Genomic DNA, 22,450 nt, shown 5'->3' with positions numbered 1-22,450 from the left:
CGCGTTCGCACTACTTACTCATTTTCATATGGTCTGTGGTTGGCGAGCACATGGACGTGCGGGCTTGTGAGCTATGTTTTGATCGTGTGTGTGTGTCGCAGATTTGCGTTTCTACTTATTCGTGATGAAGGTTCGTGTATATTTATCTTTATGGAGCGCGAAGTAGTTGTGGATTTTGCTGCTGGGTGGAACAAACACATCGTAAACACGTCTTCAGCTATCTGCAAGCCTGTTCGCTCGTCGGACAAAGGACTGTGCATGCATCAGCGTGCAGGTGAGTGGCATTTCCAGCTACATTTAATGCTCTTACAATACATTGTTGAGTGGTTGCGCTATTGAAAGAGAAAAGATTTGCTCTTATTCACCGTATCCATTGCTAGCCGTATCGGACTAAATTACCTCTATTACCGCCTGCATACCCTCTTGCTTCCCCTGTCACCACTGCAGTGCCAGTGTACTTTTGCAGTCAAAGGTTCATTTCCGCAACACTACCTCGCTTGAAAAAACATTGGGGCGGGGTTGTAGCTGCATTCATACTGGCACTTTTCTACCATTGGCTTTATGTAATGTTAACGGCTGAGTGTTGGGGCCTTGGGCCGCATTTTTTAGAGATGCAAAGTGTATGTAAATCAGTAAGTGAACAAATCATTGTCGCATCACTTCACTGGCATAGCCAGGGGGTTGCGCACAGAATTTTTTTAGGCCGGGCGTAGGGAGCCCAAATTGACGACCATATTCGCTTGCCCGGCCTATTCAGATAAGCGGACCCCCCCCCCCCCCCTCCCCGCACGCCTAAAAAAAAAAAAAAATCTGCCCACATCACTGCGTCACTTGCTTCACCTCTGCGCTGAACGTACTATTTTATAAGCGCACCATCAAGCGAGCAGTTTACATATTGACAGAACAATTGGAGAAGGAATGACCCAAATCTTTCAGATTTCTTTAGTGATGCAAAACCTTAGCAAAACTGAATATTGTAAAAGACAATCATAAATTCTGTATGTTCTCGTTAGAGCTGTCATTATTCTGCATCATGAAATCTTTATGCGCTGTGAAAACTTGGCATGCCGTTGAAGTCGCATATCGACGTTAATACCAATCGACGAAAATTTCGACAACCTCAATAATGCCGTTTGGGATTTGCCGCATGCACATCATTAGGCTGATTCCCACTTGGCTGTTCTTAACCTGACTTCACTGCTACCAAATGAAACAATATTTGATGCATGTCTTTTACTTTTTTTTCAGGGATATGACACAAATTTGGTTATACTGCAGATAAAGATGCTCCCAACGATGCTAAAGTACAGAAAGCAAGTGAATTTTGGTAAGTGCAGACTTTTTGTACTACGTATATGAAAGCATCGCTTTTTAGGGGCAAACTGTGCATGTGTTGGCCAGAGAATAGTTCATTATGCCACATGGTTACACTGGCACTGACAATTCGACATGGCTCCGCTGGCCCGTGTGTGTGCTCACACTGTTACCATTAAGATCAAATGTTTATGTTTTCATTGCAGGGATTGCTGTTTGTACTAAAAAGCCAACTGCCAAGATTTCTTTACGCTGGTACTCCTGAAAGTATGCTTTCCCTATTTACATGGATTTTGGCTTGCACAAAGCATAACACTTGGGCCTAGATTCACAAAGCTGTCCATGCGCAGGCCTTCATAACAGTGTTTCTTGACTTGCCTTTACCCTGTTTTCTGCAGATGTTTCGTGGGTTTAAAAGTGCCGCAGCATGTTGACCTCCCCCACTCTGAAATATTCGCGTTCAAAGTTCCGCAAGAGTGGGCTTAACTTTCTTGTGCACCTCTTTGCTAGTCCAAGATACTGAAGTGCTATGCTCTTACTAGAGGTGGCAGTGTTTCTAATGTTTGTATTTCCATCACATTGACCAAGCATGCGATCTTGGCTTGACTGGTAGCACATCCTCAACAAATGTCTTTGTGGCACATGTACAAGGCAGTACAAAATAAATAGGCAGACATTCACACCGGGAGCTAACTTCTAATAACGCTTTTTTTTTTGGAAACCATGGTGTGCTTATTCCAATTTGTCTAACAAGCAGTAACCTGTTTGGCTGTGAACCAACAAGACGTTGAACTAATAAAAGCTTCACATCTTGTTGCTCTCAATTATATATGTATTGGCAAGCTATCTGTGACACTGTCAAACAAAGAATCAGAATATATGTGCATGCCTTAAGATATATTGCTTCGTTTACATATCTCGTGGCTGTGACTCGTCAACCGAGTGAACAAATGCACCCTAGTTTTCTAAATTTAAAGCATTTTTTGAAGGTAGCACGGTCTACATTTATTTGTCTATAGTTTTGTCCAGCCGTTTGCGTCAGGTACAAAGAAATATACTGAAGATTATCATGTAGCCTCTGCAAATGGTTGCTTTCAAGCAGGCTTTGCATGCTTGGCTTGTGCCTACAGGTATTACACAATTCAAGACGCAGCAGCGTATGATAGAACAGTAGAATCGAGAGCAACTATGTGCACGAGCTAAATAAGTATTTTAACATGAGCGGACAGTACGTTTTATTTGCCCCACACATGACCTCATTTAGAATGCCCATTGGTGAATGGGCTCATAGAAATGTCACTCAGCTGTGTATAGGAGACAAGTTAACTGAACCTAAGGGTATCTTTAGCTACTACAAATATGCCTTGTTGAGGTGCTGCACATTTTCTTCCAGAATATTGCTGTCTGAGACATCATGTGAAGAGCGTCTACCACATCAGCATTTATATGGCTTGCCAAATAACGTTTGGCTGAACCTTCCTTTTTTTCACATTTCGTTTTGCAGTAGACATCCTAGAATGTAAGCGCTGCTGCAGTGTGTGTGGCTCATTGTTATGAATTGATTCTGGCATGTTTAACCTCACACTTCTATTTTTTTTCTTGCAGCAATGAGATGCTTCACATATGCCTGCGGTGACGTTCTGCTGCGCTAGCCTGATGGAAACACCAGCTGCGAAACTTGAGTTCTTCAGAATTGGAGAAGTTGCCCTTCTCTCGCCAATGATGACACAGACTGCCCTATGCTAGAAATTCAAGATTGTTTTTCCACGGATGACGCAGAAAACCTTTGATGTATTATGGTGTTTGTTTAGTGCTGGCTGTGGTGCGGCGAAGTCTACTTTTACGTGTGGTCACACGTCGCCTCATAAAAAGAACAATAAAGCATTTATTTTTCTTTCAATATTGTCCACTTTTTGTGTTAGAAGCACCCAAGCAGTGCTCTTCCAAGGAGCTCTCGCCATGTGTTAAGCGTGTGACAAGCATACTCGAGATAAATAAATACTCATTTCCCCAAGGAGTAACTGGAAGCATGTGCAGTTGGTTTTCAGAGAGTAACTGCGAACACGTGGGAGGAACGGTAAAGAGTAACTGTTGCTCTTAGAAGAGCAACTGGTGGGAGTAATGGCTGGTCGGCAGGGAGCAACTGGTGGGAGTAACTGTTGGTCTGCAGGGAGGAACTGGAGGGAGTAACTGTTCATCCCCCGAAGGAGGAACTGAAAGGAGAGCAACGGTTCCTCCCTCTGCAGTTACTCCTTTTAGGAGAGTAATGGGAGTGGCCATGCAATTGCTCCCTGAAAGGAGCAACCCCTATACCCCTGTTGCTCCGTTTTGGCTTAGAGTGTATGTCTAACCCATTGCACCACAGCGCCACCGCAGGAAGGCAAGCATTTTTACGGGGGCATATATCTACCAAATGGCTTTTTGCAAATCGTCAGCGGAATCTTGAACTTGATTTGTGCCATATGTATTTGTTTGCACATGCATTTGATCTGAATAGTTTGTAGGGCTTCGTGAACACGAGACATCTACGGTGAGCGCTTTCGACTACGACTTCGTTTCGGTTCGTGGTGTGCCGTTCCGCAAGAACGATTAACGTGTGTTCGTGCGTCGTTTTAATGCTTCCCCGTGAACCACGGATGTTTCGCTCACCGAAATTTGCGAGTACCAGCGCTACGAGGCTGTATTCGGCTGTCGAAAACTACGTATGTTTCTCACACGTGCATGTGCTGTGAGCGAGTTCGCGTATTTGTGTCTCGGGGTACTCGCGTGTCAGTGAGAGCAGCCTATTCTCAGCTGTTTGAAGACAACGCGCTTTCACACGTAGACGTTCCATGGGCATTTCAGCGTGTCTACTCTATAACATTTGCGTTTCGTGCGCGCGAACTGCCACAAACTGTCGCGAGCTGCACGCTGGGGCAGCAGCGCCTTTTTAGCATTACGACGATTACTTATTTCTGCAATTAGAATTTATGCGCAATATTTCACTATATACAGTGGTTTTTGCTCATTTTCAGTCTTTAACTGATTTTATATATGGGGAGCGACTACTTTTACCTTTATTCAGCCTCACAACACTGTTCCAGTGAATGCCGAAACGCGTGCGAAGGTCAGATATGACGTACACAATTTAGTGGTGGACAGGTTGGTCTCCCTCCAAATAAATAATGCTTCCGCACATCTTTTTTGCAAACGTCCGTGTGCAGATGGGGTCAAGAAATAATGCATAACGAACCTCAAAATCTTTATTGTTACTGCATGCAGTCGCTCTTTAGAAAACGGGGATTTTATAGCTGGTACACTATCTCCACAACACTACACTGGTTTTCTTGGTCGTGGTTCACTGCTACAAATCTATGCTGGAATATGAAAACTGTACTTAATATTCAAAAGAGTGAGCGAATGCCGGTGGCATACGCTCTCCCGCTGACTTCTGCACCTGACTTCTGACTTCTGTACTTGATGTTCAAGTTCATCATCAAATTACGTAAGCACTAATAAACATCAACAAACCAATTTCCAATTTTAATCTTTCTCTGTCTCGCTGCCTTCTGTTTGTTTCTTTTTTGCCATGCTTTCCTAAAATCATCAGTTCAACTTTTCTTGAGGAACACAAGCATCAACATGCATAGGCCAGTGTTTCAGTAAGCTGTCGCGCATGCACTAAAGCGCGGCCGCACCGCGAAATCATATGTTCTCAGCTTCCACGATTCTCGCCTCTATTTTCTTTTTCTCTTTTTTTCCCTCCTTCACGCTTTTTTTCCCTCCTACGCATGTACACACAATAGACCACCACAATACAATAAAGCAAGTATAGGTTTGCTAAGTCCGTGACAGCGCCCATTACTATAGGCGAAAATATTTATTCTGTGCAATACACAACTACTTATTTTGTCTCAACTTCTGCGGTTTTTCTTTTTTCTTTCTTTTTTTTCTTTTTTCTTCTCCTTCACGCGAGCGCGCCGAAGAGCATGAGTAGGTGGGCATCTCAATTTTTAATGAAGATTTTAATGAAGTTATTTATACGTAAAAAAGTCAAGACAGTGCAAAATTTGCAACCAGGATTAAAAACAATGACAGCCTCTAGTGTAAAAATGTGATGTTGACATTTCAACAGCTCTTCACCAATAATAAATATAACCATCATGAAAGCGGTACCCGTTAAAATGTCAAAGTAAGCAAATGTGACTCAATTAGCTTATTTATTACGTAGGCGAAGTCAAGTGCCTGCAAATTTTCGGGATAGCCTAGACAACACATTACCGAACTATCTAGAAGCTTTGGTAGAACGTTTATTTACCAATTAGCGGTATGTTTCAGTGCTATACATTACACACAAAAATTAGCTGTATTAATATATGAAATTGTGTTCGTGCATGTGTGAATATTGTATTTTACGAAACAAACGTGTTATATAATTAGTCCTGGTTTCGCAGCTGCAATAAAGGACAGGCATGGTGGGCAGCACCTTAGGATTAGTGGAATGGCCTTAAGGCGTTGGCGCAGCGGAAACGGCGGACACTGGCAGGAAACCGCGTTTTCCAGCTTTTAAAGTAAATCAAGTGCACTGTGGATATTCGACCGCAATATCATTTCACGTGCGTAAGCCGCAGGTTTCTGTATGAAGTCAGCGCTACCGACAACCTCTTACTCTCCCCTATTCGCTGTTATTTATCTATCTTTTTCAAGCAAACGGAAAATGTTTTGCCTTGATTGATTGATATGTGGGGTTTAACGTCCCAAAACCACCATATGATTATGAGAGACGCCAAAGTTTTGCCTTCAGTGACAAAACCATTTGAACGTGCACTGCGCGGAAACCGCCTTTGGAAACTCTGCAAGCTTGTTAACACTGAAATGGGTAGTCTTTTTTTCTTCTTATTTATCCTTTTTTTCTCTATGGATTTTTTTTCCCTTAAGCCATTTGCTGCGTTAAAGTGATGCGCATGCTTCCGGGAATAACTTCATGGGAGCGTTTGTGTGGGCCCGCTATAGAATTTTCTACTTCATCTCCGGCTAGGGCACTTTTCAGGTAACTGTTTCTTTTTTAATGCTATTTTTTATTTCATCTTTTGTATTTGATGAGCTTGTTTACCCTTACTCTTTTTTTTTTATTAAACTTGATAGCCCCCCAACTTTCAAGCTCCATTCTTAGTCCGAGCAATTCTGCTTTTTTTTCGATAATGGTATTGCCGCATAAGAGCTGCTAATAAATAAGCTACTTTTCTTAGCGTACAGTGTACCGCCTTTTACTTGCTGTTCTTAATTGAAGTTTCTGCGTTTCTTGTATGTAAGAGACATGTTTTATTTGAAGGAGTAATCATGCGAAAATTCTGCATCATCTTTTTTCTGCCGCAATAATAAGCTATAATGACCGAACTATGACGGTTCGAAGCCTCGTTTGCTTAAGCACGCGGAGTGCACGGGCTTCCTCAAGCAGGGATCTAGGGCAACGAAGTCTGGTGCTGGGAACATAGCCAAGCTGCCCTGGCATAGATTAATGAAGTACTGATTTTTTTTCACAATGAATACGGCTTCCTTCGGCAACTCGCCCTTTATGACGCGAACATGACATTGGCCGCCACCACTTTGCCACCATTGTACAATTGTGCAATGAGTGTGTGGTGTGTGTGTTGTGTGCAATGTCTTCATCTCCTCCTCTCTCTTTCCTCCCTTAATCCCCGCTCCCCTTGAGTAAGGCAGCAAACTGAACTCAGCCTAGTTAACCTCCCTACCTTTCTTATATTCTTTATGTCTCTCTCTTGTCACAATCTGTTACTATAGTGTAGAATAGTCTCGTACAATATATGATACTATTGTCACAATTATGGAGTGGTCACGATATAAGTTGTTACGCAGCAGCTTAGTGGCTCGAAGATGGGCGCATGATTGCCAGTCATGGTGGCCACATGTCGAGGGGAAAGTGGGGAACAGGTTCTGATTCGATATACCTACTCAGCCGTTAAAGCGCCATCCTCTTAGGAAGCGCAAAACTACACAAAAGGACAGCAAAAAAAAAAAGACCTTACAGAAACGCTTACGCTTGCATATAGTCTCTTTCTTGCTGTTTCTTTGTGTAGTTTCGCGCTTCCGAATTATATCCCTTTGCAAACTATAGCCCGATCTACTTGGTTCTTGCGTTATAAAGCTCTATTTCGTCAAATGTAAAGCAGGCTCATCTACATCCGCGTCCTTATGTTGCCATCGTGGCCTTACCAAGTCAAGCATTTTTACTTATGTTTTTACGCAGGTTATGGCAAAAACAAAATAACTCAGTGATTCTCAATGGAAAAAAAAAGCTTCGTGACAGATTTTACTTTGTCTGCGAGCTTTTCAGTTTGATTTGCAACTGTCCGAAAGTTTGAGCATACTACGCACACTATGGTACGTGTTGCTTCATCTTGCATAAATCTCTCGAAAAGAAAGCCCAGTGAAATTTACGAGCTGCCCACGCGAGCTGCAGCTCCTACAGTAGTGCATTGAACTCTCGTTTTGCTTGAACTGTCGCCCCATGTGATAATATTTGCTGGAAGTTGGACGTTGCTATCAAATAAACGAGAGGCTACCGTGGTGAATTGCACGCATTTACCAGGTAGAAAAAATTGAAAGTGTCGTGCACCACTTGTTATGGTTTTCTTCTTTTATTACTGTGCGCGATTGTATACACGCGAAATGGCACGCTAATAGCTCGAACACTGCAGTAATTGACACCTTGTACGCGCCCACACAAGCGAGCTTTACTGCTCACTTTATAGAGCAGGGCCTGTAAAATGAAAATTGCATTCGGACGCTGAACAAACGCAAGAACAAGCGTGGGTTGCCAAAGGCGTGGTCGTAATCATAGTATAACTCTAGAATTTGTGGTCAGGCTCATATACGAAAATGTCTGCTGTCATCTGTTCCATATTCGTGTTCTAGATTTCAAAATTTATGTGTTCCGTTTGCATGAAATGGCATCAGCATATGGCATTACCATCTGCTGGTTGCAAAATTATCGTAGTATCTAGCTCAGCAAAGAAATAGGCAGCGTGAAAAGAAAATGGACAAGCCTTTTTGAAGTCCACTTATATCTGATTCTGCCACCCACGTTGCGAAAATCTCAAGCGAGGCCGAGAAACAAAAGCTAAGCATGAATAAAAGTATCGCCATTGCGAAACTTTGACGTTGTGTGTTTCATAGGTCGTGCAATATAATAAATGCGACATGTAATAATAGGTTTATGCTGGAAAAGTATGTTTATGTTAAATAGCAAATATTTACCCTTTTCAGATTACGTGACTCTCCATGAAAGACACGAAAGAATTTTGCCATGAGCTCTCAGAACACGTGTTTATATACTGCCTCTTGGATAAATCACCAGGCTTAGGGGTTGAATGAAAGCACATGTCGAGCAAGAAAAATGCAGGTAAGTAGTGTCGTTTACACAACAACATGGAGCTTACTATGTGTTTTATGAGCTAGAATTTATGTTAAGCACAAATACAAAGAAATTCGCGCTTTTCAACCAACCTTTAAATTCTTGGAACGGAAAGAGATTGAACTGAAGGGCAATATTTTGCTCATTTGAAAACTTCTACTGAGGAAGACTTCTAGAACTCAGGGGAAAGCATTCGCAAATGTTTTTATGTTTCGTGCTGAACATCTTATATTTATTGGTGGCGCCATATAAATGCAAGGGCCGTCTTCCTGCATAGCATCATATAAATGGAAGTCTCTATGCTATAGAAGAGGACAAAAAGTAAGCCATGCTGGTTTACAAGCGCAACTCTACTGTAGCGTCGCTTTCACTTGGGTGGTTACGCATTCCTGAAGCATTGAAGCGAGCCTTCAAGCATGATATACATTGACAGCCTCTCACAGACGGAGTGCAATATTACAAGAACCATGAAATCCATACCATGTGTATACGATGCACGTTGCATTAGCGACGTTGTGCAGGGATAGACATGTTTTTCTATTCAATCTGGCCACGTGGCTTGGTTCATGTAGGCGTATGAAAACTTAAGAAAAGGGGGGAGGGATGTGTTTACGATATGCACTAGCGTGTAATACGCAAACATTGTCGCAATAATTCTTGCGGAGTTTGACAGCAATGCGTCGACATAAGTTCTAATATATAATCTTGCAACCTCTATTTCAAGTAAGCCATGACGAATGCGACTTCTAAAATGGTGACCAATTTATTGAAGGAACAAACGCAGAATCATAATCATAATCGTAAAGACGGCCATTTAGTGCAATGAAGTTTTGGACATGGGATCAAAGCAAAAAAAAAAAATTCAAGCCTATCACATTGTGGTTTCTACAAAAAAAAGTATTTCTCTGGCTCTGTTAAAGCCAAGAAAAATTCTGGATCAAACAACAGAGTGTTAAAAGCTCTAAATTCTTCAGAAAAAGAAAGGCAGATCCGACGTAAACTGCTAATTGGTGTTGTGCGAAACGTTCGGAAAAAGGCGACTGTGTTGCAATTTTTTTATTGAGCAAAACGTTACTAAATCACGTTAACTATATATACAAATGTTGCACGCACATATATATGCTGAGAAGTCGCATATGATTTAAATAACCAGTTGTTTACACTTTTTTACCATACTGGGAGACGATACCATCGCCGTTTACATCGGCACCATTTGTTATTGCTTCGTTTTTCTGTCTTATGCGTGTTATTGCTGCTGAAGGCAAACATAATTCCGTGATTAATGAATGTGCCTTGCTAGAAGTGCTAGAATATATCTGCTGCGAACACATTCGACGTTCGTAAATGAACGAGAGTCAATGCCCCCTCGACAGAATAGAAAACTTTACCAACGCGTCATACATCGCTTTCTATGTAGTGCTTGCAACCAACCATAAATTCTGAACGAGATATTGAGTGGAGACCTATCTAGCTTTTACTATAGGCACACTTTAAAAATGTGCTGCTTTGATGAATATTTTATGCAGGTTAGAAAGCCCCTCCAAAAGTGTCCGGCTCGAGCAAGCTCTTCTCGAAATTGGGCAAAACACATGTGACAGGCAATGAGCTTCGATATAATAGTGTGCCTTGGAAAGCGCGCTATCAAGCAATTGAATATCTTATAATGACGCTGTTGTTATGACATCATCTGTGCTCCACGAGAAACGAGTAATTCAAATGTGAAACCTGAAATGATTGTTTTCTCTCTTTACGTCTTCAGGTTCCCATGAAAAACAAGCTAATATATGAATTATTTCAACAACCATCTCTGATTGTCTCACATTTAGCCTTATTGTGGTTCTTTGGCAGCTTTGATTTTAAGCACTGAAAAATGAAGCATGTTGTGGAACCTCGTCGTGTGCGTGTACAGTGAACATTGGGTAGCGAGAAATAAGAACGCTTTCAATCACAGTACGCAATGTGTTAGAATATTAAGGTGATTTTAGTCTATTTTTGTCAGCAGGATCTTATGCATGGCAAGTGGGTGTCCAACGACACAGCCATGTCTCTGCTTGTAAATACAGTAAAAATAACTTCATCTGCTTGGAAAAGCAGTGAAAGTAACTCGTGATTTACAAACACACGTGACCTGTATACATGCTTCGCAACAACACAAATATTGCCGTAATAATGCATGGTACAAACATTCGTTTCCATCGGGCGTCTGAATATGGTATTATCATAATGACTTCACAGTTTATAGCAGTCACCTACTACCTAAAACGCACACACGCTACTGCACCCTTAAGTTCTCGTAGTGGGTGCATAGCAAGTTCAAAAAGATTTTATACACCAAGTGTTTGAAGCACGCAAAAGAAACAACGCTATCGCGTTCAACTCTTAAAGGCGAAGCTCAACTCAAATGATTCTTTCTCTGATACTGTACAAGATAAACGTAACAGTAAAACAAGTCATTTTATATGACAACATTGCCTATAACTTCGCTTCTTTTGCTAAATATTTTTAGGTTGACACATAGTACCTCATTAGAGGTTAATGTACGGTTTCTTTAACGTTCTGGCTTCTCAAATAAGGAGTATGGCCTACTGACTCGTATGCGGTGTAAAGATCTTTTTCACTTACGTACTTTTTTATTCGAATGCCTAATAGCTCACAATGTGGCTTTTGACGATGTCACGTAATAGCACCCGCGTACCATGAGTACCGCCCACTTCAATTAGTGAACACGGAGGATCTACCTGCGAAGGAACAGGTCCGTCAGTAGTGAGTGCGTGTGTGTGTGTGTGTGTGTTTGTGTGTGTGTGTGTGTTTGTGTGTGTGTGTGTTTGTGTGTGTGTGTGTGTGTGTGTGTGTGTGTGTGTGTGTGTGTCTTTGGGCCTGCGTGCGTGCGCGTTTGTGTGCGTACGTGGGCGCGCTCCCGCTAATTGCGTGTGAGTTCATATCTACGTAAGGTGAATCATTCATCCAGTCAGAATTCAGTTCACAAGCGCAAGGAATAGTTTTTTTTTCTGTTTACGAATGTTTTCCTTCGTCGGAGAAATTGTACATTTCTCTCACAACGTGTTTTGGTAAAATCCGCAAGTAAAATTACCATATAGCTCTCAGAGAAAACATTCTTGTACATAGCAGCTAGAGGAAGAAAGAATGTGTATTGTTGGTACATTATCACGTTGAATATACAAGGCGTGCAAACTCTAATGCAAGCCTCTGCCAGGAGAGAGGTCAATACACACGGTGTCAACTTCTTTCTCGTGTTCTTGTCGCACACCCAGACTATCTGATATCTGACATCATTACGAGCTATTACATTGTTGTACATCCTATCACCACAACGAAAAACTTCAAACATTATTGCGCCGACTCGCATTAGTCCATACAAAGTATTTCGTAGTTAGGTAGTATGCGCGGCTGCTGTAGTTGTGAAAAACACTGGACATAATCCAGAGAAACTTCCGTGCTCTTCCATATTGTTAGTGACTTCTGAAGCTTATCGCACTTCATCGCTTTATTCCTTCGTACGTCGACTTACAGCAGAATAACTTATCGCACTATGGTGAAACAGCACTGTCTGATCTCTGCCTTTCCGCAAACACATTATCTCTCTCTCTCTCTCACCTTCTCCCACACAGAACTCTGAGGACACCCTCGTTAAGGAACGCTATTTAGCGAGAGCTACATCTCGTTATGAATTACGCGTTCTAATTTGTGATGACCACTGACAGCGTACGTGATTAAATCTATCCGCTGAAACTATGCAGCGTACGGTTTAGCGTGTGACGGTCTTCGAGGCGTTAATTATGTGGATCATTTATTGGAAGAGATGGTGCAGTAGTATCGTTCATTTGCGAATTTGTTCCCTGGAACTTTCTAATGCGATAGAAGTGCCGGAAAGTGCCACGTGGCGTACAGAAGGTAGATTGAACTGTGGCTTCGCAAAATGTGTAGTAAGCGCGCATTTCCTCCAGGCTTTAGTGGGCGGACATAGGCAGCTCCACAGCAATAGCCACCAGACACTATGTCTTAGGAAAAACCTATATCTTAATAGTGAAACAAGTTCTGGGAAAATATGAATACACAAACAAATTTATTTGTATCATATCTATTGTTTCCGTGAGCTAGTGGGCTTAGGTTGCGACGGTCACAGAATATCAGCAAATTGATGCTAAAAGCAGCGAACAGAGGCATTGCTTAGGGTGCATTCAGAAAGCCGGTATGGTAAAAACACTTTGCATCTTCTTTCAGAAGTGCGTCTTGAGAAAGTTCAGTTCGTACAGATACAGACATGCGGACGAGAACCCAGACAACAAAATGCTGGGAAAGGCACTAATAAACCACGTTTATGCATCGAGGCAGGGTCATGTGGACCTTGTGCAGTGCATGCGTGAAGCGAGTTTCTAACTTCTACTGTCATATCTAGAGTGGAATTTTGGACGTGCACATTTAATGCTATTTTTGTACTCCATTGTACACATCCCATATTGCTACTTTGCAAGCATGTCTAGCTTTGTCAAAGGTGTGTTTCTTACGTGACTTAGAGCTAATATTACGTACAGTATATGTTCTTGGTTAAATTTTGATTTTTACTAGTTTTGTACGGACTTAACAGCTGAAAAAATGTGTGTCTACGAGGCACGAAGCCAAGCAAGCGCAACAATAAAGATGTTTGGAGGCAGTATCATCAGATTACAGATGGTATATTTGTGGTGTTCTTCAGTAACAAAACATTTTGGTGACGTAATAATTTCGTGTCGGCAGAAACCGCCTGATGCATCGAGTATGTCGCAGAAAATTACTGTTTCTTTTCGAGCCTTACTTACATGTACGTTAAAAAAAATTGACAGATCCCACATACATTGGGAATCGCTGATCTGCGTAGCACGAATGAGAAATGTTGATATGTCACTTTAAAATCAGCACAACGTTACGAGGTGGAGTTAAATGATGCCGTACATAACGATTGCCGACGAGGTGTCACTTTGTATGCTACTGGAGGCAGAAGAATTGCGATTACTTTTTCCTGGCACCACTTTTCGGCAAGAGCCTTCACGTGTTGCAAAATGGCGTCAACTATTCAATATCTCCGTAGCGAAGTCAACATTACGGACACAATGGCGTGGCTCCAGCTCAATTCCAACTATTCCATCACCACTGCTTTTTCGGTAGCAAACCACTGCAAATGATGGTTAGTGAGAAGTGTCATTTTGTAAGTGGTTGCCAGCGTTACCACCCGCGCAATGGTTTTCAGGCGACGGTCACTAATCGCCCCCCTTAGGTAGCGAAAGTCCAATAACCTGATTGCCAACCACGCTTGCCCGTAGTTTCTTAAATCCTTCAATATTATTAGTTCGTGCCTTCCGACAGGTGAAAAGAGATGATGAGTGTGCAGAAAACAATTTCAATGTTTTTCAATGCAAAATATCAAGTGAATATCAGCTAGTCAATGGGGTTTAGGTCCGCTCCTACAGGTGGCCATTCTAATGTGCGAACACCAAGGCCCTCAAGCAAAGATTTCACACTGCTAGCAGTATGAATCGGGCTCCTGTCATGCTGGTACACGAAACAACCATCCTTGAACGGCCCATTCAAGACATAAGGAAGCAGTTCTCTCTCTATTATAAGGGAGTACGTACAGGCTGAAAGGCTCCCATCGATAAGAACCAGTGGTCCAAGTCCTTCCCTGGTCATGGCGGCCCAGACACTCACAGAGCATCGGTCACTGGCAAAGGCCGACAGCGTGTATTGTGGTAAATACCTGGCGAGGAATGAAATGCTGGATTGGTTACACGAATTTATAAGAACGACAATGGCACATAGTCACTTCATCCCCGAACAATGTCGTCTTACCTTAAGATTCATATAATGAAATTTTAATAATGCTAGATCGCCAAAATGGTGCGAAATATACGACATGTTGGTTAGGCACCCTCAGTGTGTTCCAGAAGCCCTCGCAAACGCAACTATTTTTCTAACTTAATGGGGTACAATATACAAACATTGTCTAAGGTGCTTAAGTTTGGCGAGCTGCTCACGATAAGAAGTAACACAGCTTAAAGAGAATCAAAGCTAATCAACATTCTACAGCAAGTTCGAAGACAAAAAAGTGCTGGGCTTCACTTGCCTTAACCACAACGTAATTAAAGCGCACTGTAGTGGATGGCCTGTGATTAATTTTTACCAGCTGCGGTTACTTACCCTGAGCACTACTCTTTCTACACATTCAATGGTAAATAGTACAAAGATGACATTAATATAGAAGACAAATCGCAAATGTTACCTCGAGTTCATTGGACGCCAAACTCGCCGTTCCTGATACCAGCGACTTGAAAACGTTGATTCATCGCTGAACACGACTTCACTCTTTTGATCCCCATGTCTGCACAGAACGCGCAAACTGCAGTCACATGGATCTTTGCCTGTCCGTGATGTGGGGCTTCTGGGCCGCGACACATTGGGCAAGCCCTGCTTCTGCCAACCTCCTACGGATAGTCCAGATGGACGCGTTGAGATGCAATGCATCTTTTATGCCTTTCGCTGTTATATGGGGATCAGCTACTAGGGCAGCGATAATTAGCCTGTCCACTTCGTCATCTGTGCGTCTTGACCTTCCGGCACGGTCTCTGTCACTGATCCCGCCTGTTTGTCAGTACGCTTGGATGGCACGACTCACCGCATTTCTTGACCTTTGAAGGAGCTTGCAGATGACCCGCTGAGAAAAGCCTTCGATGCTTAACCCTACGATGCGTCTCCTTTCATCAGCTGCTATTCGTGGCCACATTTTTGAAGACGAATGTGGAGTCCTTGAAACCCCCGATCTTATACTCTTTCGAGAATGGCACTGTCCAATAGCTGTCTAGTTGGTGGGCTGTGCCGCGATATGCTGCCATTCAACATTTGCTGTACGAGATAACATCTTATCGTCACCAAGCCCGAAAGACCACGAAACAAGGCAAAGAATTGACAAAAATGACAAAATGGTATGCACCTGCGTCGCAAGAACGCGTTAACCTTCTGAGTGCCCAATTTTTCAGAGAGAGTTATAATGAAGAATTGCATTTCCATGCAGTGAGTAATGTGTACAAAAGGAGCGGTGTGCCACCGTGCGAGGTACTTTTTCGAACAGCTTAGAGAATTAACTTTTGTTTCCTTGTGGGGCCTCCAACATTTGAGCACTTCGAACTGAAATGCGCTGGCCTGTAATTCACTGCAGTATTTTACAAAACAACGTGACCAGAATACCAGAATACACGCTGATGCTCGAACGACGGATGTTAATGGAGGCAGTCTCAATTCCCGACTACTTCGCGTTCGAGAATGTTCCGTGCATATGTCATGGGTAGATTCCTATTGAAATACTGAAAGCGGTGACGCCCCTTTTAACCTTCGTGATTTTCTCTGGTTTCCGAGAAAAAACATTCCCAGATACCCCCAAATATGAAAAGACTCGAAAGTGAAAGCCTATGACATCTCTTGCACGTCTCAGTCCGCATTAATTCATGCTTACTTGTCTTAATCTACTATAATTCATCTAATTAATGGGTTGTCTTCTGTCGGGGTATATGGTTCGTGTAGTAGAAGACGACACATGAATATCTGAAATTCGAATCCTAGAAACTCTTGGGTTGAGGCTCGACTCCCACCAATAATAAATGCGGGCTCTCGACGTGACAGAACCACAATATAGAGAGAGAAATAAATTTTATTATATAGATATGACATAGAGCTCCACCAAAGTAACGTCTTGGGAATGTTTACTCATTCGGGGTTCTTTAACGTCCACTCAGTATACTAGTTTCAAGTATCTCTCCTCTATCGAAATACGGCATGCGCGACTTGGCTTGAGGATGCGTCTTTCGGGTCAGCAGCCGAGCATCGAAACCACTGTACCACCGAAGCGGCCTTAATAAAGGATTTATTTCTAATCAACCGAGTTTGTTTTCACCTTTCTTCCTCGGCTCTTTTCTGCAGCTGTTGGACGTTTGGTGGTTTCATGCATGTTCATAGACACATGATATTTGGACCGAGTATTATTACGTGCATTAGTTCGGTGAATGAGAGCGCAAAAGGCAACACTGCTGGCTGAGCTTAATGATTGCCTAACTCGACATTCAAAATGTGATCACGTCGTGGATCGCCTAGGAGTAACGTGCACTATGTGCAGCATGCCGAAACACGCAAACGATGTGCTGTCGTCACATTAGCCCCCAGCTTTTTCTATTGTCTTCACAGCGACTACAGAAGTGACACCTTGCACCGTCTGCATCGTTTCGAGATGCGCGCCATTGAAACAAGCGAAAGGGCAGGCTGCCGGGTGATATGGGATGAGCGTGCTCAGTACGCGCTCCCGGACAGAGCCGGGCAGCCACCAGAAGGCGCAGCGACACGCCTCGTCACGCGCTCCCGTGGTCTCTAAAATTATGCACTCGACTGTACATACGGCCTTGCTGCAAGAGGGCAATCTTGCACAGCTTGCGCGAATAAGTCTGGCGAATCTAACCAGCATCTCAATTTCGCGTTGTATATATGTGCGACAATGGGCGTCACTGTGCAGTCGTTAAATATAATGGCAGACGTACGCGCAACTCTGCTCCCTTAGAGAGCTTATGCAGTAACTGAAACGATAGCGCTGTTTAGCGCCATCAGGGATAAGTGATATGTCCTTCGATTTGATGGCGTACATTTCGCATATCTTCACAATTCTTGTGAAAAGGATGTAAAAAGTCTGTTGCGTGAGCGGTCGTTTTCACTCTTTACCATATCTGTGTAATAAAGGATAGTGGGGAGGTCGGGTTGGGATATTTGGTGATTTACAAAAGCTTCTTTCATGCCTAAGTTTTAGTTGTTTTCATTCTTGCTTTTTCAAAGATGGCTCATGACCTTGCGGATATTTGCTAAGGGCATTGTTTTACTCGTCCACTTTTTTGCCACTTTCAATGCATATGCAAGGTGGCAAACACTGGCCCGCGTGTTCTAAGCTTTTTGTTAGGGAGCTGATGCTTCTTTTCAGCTCAACGCCTCTTTGTTTTTCACCATAACGTGTTACGGTTTAGGCCCCTCTGCTTCCCCCCCCCCCCCCACAGAAAAAAAAAAACATTAAAAAAGTTACTATTGCGGCACGTGGAATGTGTTTGTCACTGAAACGACATATCTTTCTTTAACCGGGGCAAAGTGGGCCACGTACACTTCGTAGCTGCCGTGCGCCTTTCGAACTGAGAGCGTGACGGATTGAGCAAAGAAAGTGACCTGTACCGCAAAATGCTACGTCTTATCAGTCAGTCCGCTGCAAGCGAGCAAAAGGACATAGCTGCGAGCATGAACAGGTGCAGACACGCACTTCGACGCTTCGACAACAGACGATCAACGTCAGATGGCGTGGTGATGCTGTTTTATCTGATTACGGATGACGCTCGCACGTTGCGACTAATTTGGACGACGGGTGTGCCTTGCAGCAGCCGACGGTGCTCATTTCAGGCTTGACACTGAGGCACTGTGGTGATGACAGTTCGGCAGTTTGCAGCCCTCACTTCGAACACCAGCTCGCAGCCAGCCGCTGAATTTGGATGGCATAAATACGTGCCCAGGAGGCTCATTTTCAGGTAAGTGTTGCTGCATTCCTGGATCATCATCATCATCATCATCATCATCATCATCATCATTATCAGCCTGACTACGTTCACTGCAGGACAAAGGCCTCTCCCATGTTACACCAGTTAACCCGGTCCTGTGCTTGCTGCTGCCAATTTATACCCGCAAACTTCTTGATCTCATCTGCCCACCTAACCTTCTGTCTCCCCTTAACCCGCTTGCCTTCTCTGGGAATCCAGTTAGTTACCCTTAATTACCAGCGGTTATCCTGTCTACGCGCTACATGCCTGACCCATGTCCATTTCTTCTTCTTGATTTCAGCTATGATATCCTTAACCCCCGTTTGTTCCCTAATCCACTCTGCTCTCTTCTTGTCTCTTAAGTTTACACCTACCATTTTTCTTTCCATCGCTCGCTGCGTCGTCCTCAATTTAAGCTGAAGCCTTTTTGTAAGTCTCCGGGTTTCTGCTCCGTAGCTAAGTACCGGCAAGATACAGCTGTTATATACCTTCCTCTTGAGGGATAGTGGCAATCTACCTGTCATAATTTGGAAGTGCTTGCCAAATGGGCTTCACCCCATACTAATTTTTCTAGTTACTTCAATCTCGCGGTTCGGTTCCGCGGTTATTACGTACCCTAAGTAAACATAGTCTTTTACAACTTGAAGTGCACTATTACCCATCACGAAGCACTGCCCTCTTCCGAGGTTGTTGTACATTACTTTCGTTTTCTGCAGATTAATTTTAAGACCAACCTTCCTGCTCTACTTGTGTAACTCCGTAATCATGAGTTGCAATTCGTCCCCTATAGCTATTTGTATACCAACACGCCTCACGTTGGGTAAGCACTGAGCCTCTCCGGCGATACCCGGAGAGTGGTAGGTCGAAACCGGAAGCCTGTAGCAAGCAAGCAGCTGTAAAGCGAGAAGGCATTACGAGTCAATGAGCCACCTTGTCGGGGTACCCCTAAGCCGACAGATTAATTAGTGTAATAACATAACACCTGAGAGCCCTAAATCAAAGGAAACGGTACTTTATGAAGTTGATCCACACAGAAAATTTTCCATAGCGACAGACCTTCCACGACACCTAGAGACATTGATCCACCGACTTAGATTGGAAGTAGCATACACAAACAGCTTCCTGCACAAGATACATCAATCCAACTCACCGGAATGCCATTGTGGTCATGCAGAAGAAAATGTTCGCCATATTCTTTTGGAGTGCATTAAATACGCGAAAGAAAGAGAAAAATTAAAGAACAAATTGGCAAGTTTGGACAGACGGCCCCTCACAATAAAGAAACTACTTGGACCATGGCCTGAGATGCATCTTCAGAAAAAGGCAATAATCTTCCTGACAGACTTTTTAGTGGAGACCGGACTGGACAAGCGCCTATGACTGACAGCCAGAAATGAGTATCATGTAAAGTGTGGTCATGTATATACTGGCATTAGAGTAGGAAGGTGTGCGTGAAAGTAGTTCATGACTGTGTGAACTGCGTGAAGAAAACTGTGTATTGACATTTTATTTGAACTGGTTTCAGTGTGCTATTATGTGTTTTTTTTTTCCTTTTCCGTATTGTTAATTTTTGGGTACCGTTCTGTACTATTATTTTATTTTTCGCTGCAGAACTCTGTGATATGGAGTAGCCGAGGCAATAAGCTCCTCAACCTCTCCACAGCAAAACAGCTAAAACAACAACAACAACAACAACATAACACCAGTCCAGTCTCAAGTGGTGAAATCTGGTTCAAGATCAACGGTGCAGCCTCATTTTGTTGTAATTTTTTCCTGTCAACTTCACTCTCAAACACGCGGTGTGCCTCGGAATTTGAAATTACACATGCAGCATCAGCATACATGGCGCGAATAGCGTGTCAGCCCACAACCGTCTTGAGGAAACGCTAGCGCGCTTTTCTAGTTCGACCGTGGCAGGCCACGAGTTTGCCTATATGCACGGAACTTCGCCGTTTCGTATTTGCAGGTGCACCGCACGTTACTTCGACGCTCCACGACGCGCATGAGCGTTTTGGTGTTGGAAGGAAACCTATAATGCATCCACTGACCCTAAAAAAAGCTTAGTCAGAAGGTGTGTTTTATCTGCATATATAAGAAAAATAGCGACTTAATTATCCGGAACATAAGTTCAAAAGCGCCGGAAAGTAGCCATGGCACCAGCAAGGAATTTTTAGATATCTTCTTCGGCGATGTATTAACGCACAAGTAGTGGGCTTGCGTGTCCAAAATGATTAATAGAAAGAACGGAAAGAGCATTACTTCAAGTTCAAAAACTTTACCAGTTAAGACAAAAAAAGTTGCGTCTTCAAGAAGATCGTACGGAAAACAAAAAAAAAAGGAAAGTCGTGCGTACGTACTGCGCAAGTTTAATAGAAGAGCTCTACTGCATGGTTGAGCTAGAAAGCACTTTTTGTTGTCACACACAGCTATCGTTGAAATTCATCGCTGGCAGATCGGCCAGACCACCAGGAACCGTCCTACGTGGAGAGCATAAACCCAGCTCTAGAGCTCATGGCATTGACCCCAGATCGTATCTTCTGCCAAGCTCCGCGGTGGCTATATACCGTGCAAGATTTGAAAGCGCGGCAAGAGGCACAACAACCAGGAAGCGTACAAAATGGAAGTTCACGGTGCAATGCAGTGACATTTATACACGCGGAATGAAAAGCAAAAACAAAAACAAGCCTATGGCTATTAGTATTTCACGTGGGTCATAAAATAGCATGCTTTTTTGAGCTATGGTGGCGATCACATTTTCTGTATATTGCTAGGTATTGGGAGCCACGCATGACAACGTTCTCATCTCCGGAAAAAGTAGATCTTAAATCTGAGAGTACCTGCTCAATTTCTATATTCCATTTTCTTTTCTGAAAGAAAACAGAGGCTTGCCGTTATGTACATGCAACTGAAACAACGAAAAATCTAAAACGCGGCAAGCATTAGATGCGACATGATCACTTTGGTAAGGCTCACTTGTTTTACTATTCTGGGGTTTTGCTGATGTGCTGCCCAACGGTGAATGCGACGCGGTATTTGAGACCACTCCGCGGCTAATTTTGTCGCATATATAGTTGCTGGGGCATCCACTTTTGTGTAGGTAATAAAAGGTTATCGAAGGCAAGGCTACCACACGCAACCAAGGCACCTCCGTGGGTGGCACCACTGGGCAAGATACAATGGGCGGCACTTTTCTCTTTCGTGCTATACGTCCCATTGGGCCCACGCTCAACCACTACTACTCAATCACTAAATGGGAGAACATCCTTGCGGTTTCTCCAGTGCAGTGATAAATTTTCATAGAAGCCGCATGTAGTTCTCGGAGGCCGATGAACCCTTATCTGTCCCGTGATGCAGTTCTGCCCACGTTTTGTCGGACGCGTACTGCTTGTCCTTCCTGTATCCCCGCACAATGCTACCGTGTTTCGCATCGCTCAGGGGAGTCACGTCTAATCACGCGGTAATTGTAGTAAATACTTCAGCGTGAAAGCTCCTAACATTCATGGCCCAAGAATAATGTGCATGAATGTCAGATGCAAGGAGCCGAGTATAAAAGATGCGAATACTAGTGCTTCCACGAGCTGTCCGCTAGAGGCGCATTTGTAGTCTTGAGTGAATCACAGAAGTTTAGTGAAAAATGACGGGCCACGCTTCCTTGGAAGTAGTAGTGAAACGATAAACTCGGAAAACTGCCAAAATGAACAAAGCTGATGGCGATGAACGCAGAACGTCTTCAATTGATTTTTTCACTATGACTCATTGTGAGATGGATAGTTTAAATTTAACAAAATTTACTAATGTTGCGCAAGGCAGTGTAGAACAACTGAAAGGTCTGTTGTATGCTCAACCAGGTTCTTTATTATTTTAGTCATTGTGGTCGCGTTAAAACAAACATAACTTTGCGTGAAAATGTTTATTCGCTGACACACGCAAGTGACTATTTCCGAGTAAGTTGTAATGACTTTCCGATTACGATTTTCTTTAAATAACGCTACAGAGTTTCGCAAACGATTCTGAAGTCAGTGGATGCCAAATTTATGCCCAATTCAGCTCACTTAATATCCCATTGTTGAGAAAGATTTCATGAAAGAAGAGTGAAATATATGGGAACATTGTGGAAGCT

General features: G+C 43.1%; 1 long non-coding RNA gene across 1 annotated transcript in view; it reads left to right on the top strand.

The window, feature by feature from the left end:
• Window positions 1-18,164: 18,164 nt before the first annotated feature.
• LOC142803143 (uncharacterized) overlaps window positions 18,165-22,450 on the top strand; it is a 45,659-nt gene continuing 41,373 nt past the window's right edge. Inside the window, exon 1 of the long non-coding RNA XR_012894002.1 lies at window positions 18,165-18,321. This is a non-coding gene — a long non-coding RNA (uncharacterized LOC142803143). The remainder of the gene's footprint in view (window positions 18,322-22,450) is intronic.

Source organism: Rhipicephalus microplus, chromosome 3 (assembly GCF_043290135.1).
Source record: "Rhipicephalus microplus isolate Deutch F79 chromosome 3, USDA_Rmic, whole genome shotgun sequence".
In the NCBI taxonomy this organism is placed as follows: domain Eukaryota; kingdom Metazoa; phylum Arthropoda; class Arachnida; order Ixodida; family Ixodidae; genus Rhipicephalus; species Rhipicephalus microplus.
The sequence above is the reverse complement of the archived record's forward strand: the minus strand, read 5'-3'. Positions and strand labels throughout refer to the sequence as shown.